Source organism: Cicer arietinum, chromosome 5, assembly GCF_000331145.2.
Source record: "Cicer arietinum cultivar CDC Frontier isolate Library 1 chromosome 5, Cicar.CDCFrontier_v2.0, whole genome shotgun sequence".
NCBI lineage: Eukaryota > Viridiplantae > Streptophyta > Magnoliopsida > Fabales > Fabaceae > Cicer > Cicer arietinum.
Genome location: NC_021164.2, coordinates 6,118,269 through 6,121,439, shown reverse-complemented (window position 1 = coordinate 6,121,439; position 3,171 = coordinate 6,118,269).

Sequence of the window (3,171 nt, the reverse complement as noted above, 5' to 3'; positions counted from 1 at the left end):
GTTCAGACTGAATTTTTAATCCAGTTGCCAAATCCCATTCTGCAGTTTTATTTATTGTTGTTATGGGATTAACAGAACCTTGGTTTGGTTTGAAAGGGTAAGAAATTTGGTTTTGTGTTGCATAAATTTCAAACCATTCAAAAAATAATATATTAGTTTTATTTTGTAAAATGAATTTATAAAATTCATTCTGAATTTCTTTTCTTTGTTTTAGAAAGTTTTTAAAGAACCATGTTCTTTTATCTGTATTTTTGGAAGCATAAAAATCATTATGGAGAATAGTTTTATCAACTTCAAATACCTTTTCTACGACATTTAATTCATTAACAACATTTTCAGTTATAGCAGAAAAGGATGGCGAAGTTGGTGGAGAAATGTTTGGCTGTTCCTCATTAGTGTTTTGAGGTGCAATGTAGATTTGATGAGGTATATTTGTGGAGTAATCAGCGTTTTGGAAAGAAGCACTTGGTATGCTAGAACATGAAAAACGTGGTTTTATATGGTTTTCAATTTTTTGAGGTAATTGTATGACTGAAGGGGGTCTGGATGAACCAGCATCAGAATATCTGGCACTAGAAGTTCTTGAAAAACTTAGTTTTACTCTACCGTCATTGTATTGTATGACTTCCTTTAGATTGTTGTTTGGTTTTGACTGTTCAAGGGACTGTGGTCTAACAGCTCCTTCCAGAATCCATTCTTCAGGAAGATCAATATCTTTCCAAAGGATGGTTTTTGGAATGATAGTGTTTGTCTTTGTTAAATCAGTTTGTAAAAATAGAGTTTCGCCTTTTTTGTTTTCAATATTTTTTGTTGCCGTAAAGGCTGAAAACATTGCTTTGTAATGAACTCTGTAAATAATAGCTACATGGATAAATCCTTCTAACATTTTGTAATTATGAGTTTTGATTTGTAACATGAGAGATTTTGTGATGTTTGGGTCTTTTAAAGATAATGAAAAATTTGGATAACATTCAAACTAAATTGGTCCTTGACATAGACTAGATTCAATTGTACTTATTATTGAATCTTGAAAGTTCAAGAACCTTGCATCTCGTAGGACACATAGGATTGAAGGGTTTAAACCTTCTCTTTTTAAAGGTTAGATACCTACTTGAACAAGACCTATATGTATGAAATTATAGTTCCTGTTAGCATGTTTTTGGAGAGTTTTAGGAGAAAGAAGATCTATTGTTTCAAAGGGGTTAGAAAGAGCAACATCTCTTTCTTCGATTTTGATTATGTAATCAGTTTTTAACAGGTTTTTGAAAAGACTAGATTCATAGACCTGATCTTTTTTTTTTTTTTTTTGGGATTTGCCAATTGTTTATAGATTTTTGGAAGTCTTCAATAGTAATTTCTTCATTATTGATAGGTTCCTTTTTTCCTGAGAAGTTTTGGGTAGAAGGAGTGGAAAAAGAAGAAGTTCTACAAAACAAGTTATCCATATTTAAAAAAAATTCTTTTCAATTTGAAGAAACTTTCAATGGATTCACTGCCCTAAAATGCCTGTTCGTCGGCTTAAACACGAGACTTACTACCCTGAAACTATTATTCTTCAAATTAAACTTTCAAATTTTTAAATATTTATAACAAATTTTATTTAACTTGTTCCCTCCCCAAGTCTGATACCACTAACGTCCTGGAGGGAACAAGTAATTGGAAAAAGTATGTTTAGTTTAATAGAAAGTGTGTTTAGTTTAATAGAAAGTGTGTTTAGTTTAATAGATAGTGTGTTTATCTCCTATTTCCAGAATCTATTTCCAGAATCTACTTTATAATAGAAAGTGTGTTTAGTTTAATTTATTATAAACTTATAAAAATTTACAATAACAATGTAATAAGAATAAGCTTTCCAGTCCAATTGATTTCACTCAAAACCGATTCCTATTGCTTCTATTGTAATCATCTTAACTTACCTACGTCATAATCTTTTTCTACAGAAACACTATAACTTTGGTAATTTAATTAAAATATCAAACGATGTCCGATTTAAATAAAGGATAACATTTTGGAAAGGCTAAGATGTCTAGTTTATAAATATAATTTTTATTATGTGTAATAGACATTCAATTAGTACAGTTTAATAAAATAAGGTATATATATACAAAAATAGGACAATAGATTATTTTCCAACCTGTAACTCAATTTTCTCTATTAATTCTCAATGGAAATGAGTGAAACCAGTGCCTATTTCGTAGGTAATTAAGTTTATTTTCTAATGGGATAAAAACCAGCTCAAAACACTATCTATGGAGAAAGTTATGAGCAACATACCAAAGGTACACCTATACGGGTTCAAAGACAACATTATACTATTTTCACTTCAAACTTTATATTTTCAAATTCATAGGATCAACTAAGTAAAAAACATTCAAAATTCAGCATAAAACCAAGTAATTACCAATACTAAACAATCATCATCTCATCACAAATCCAACCACAACACTCAACAATAATCAAACAACAACTCTTCACAGTAATTAATACAAACACCTGACATGCATTATTAATAATCAATGATAATAAATCAAATAGGAATGTCCCAATACCTAAATAAACAAATCATAAACAGATATTAGGAACATACAACCAATACCTCTAAGCACACCTAAGAGAGGTTTTAAGAGGATTTTCTATGTTACCTTAAGAAGAGATTTGAGACCTCCAAAGTTTGATTCTAATTCCTTCTTCTACAAGTGAAACTTTAACTCCTCTTCACGTTTCCATCTTCATTCTCAACATGCAAGAGCTCTAAACTTGTTTTCCTATATTGAAACCCTAACTTTCCTTTTCTTCTTTCTCATAATTTCTCATTTCACTCTACCTCTTGGTCATTTTTTACTCTAATATAGGTATGAGGGTGTTTCTATGATGAGATGATGAAATAATGGAGCATGAGAAAGACATGCAATAGAGTTAGTGTGTTCTCTCTTGTTTTTTTTTTCTCCTCTCTTCTTCTTTCCTTTTTTCCCTTCTTTGATATTTTCTCTCTCTCTCTCTCTCTCTCTCTCTCTCTCTCTCTCTTTTTTTTTTTTCATTTTCCTTGATATACGGTTCTGTCACCCATCCTTCTTTCTTTCTTTCATTCATTAATTTTTTATATATATAATAATTGGGTTTTAAGTAAAGGGGAGTATGATGGGAATTGTCAATTACGCCCCTCTAAATCTT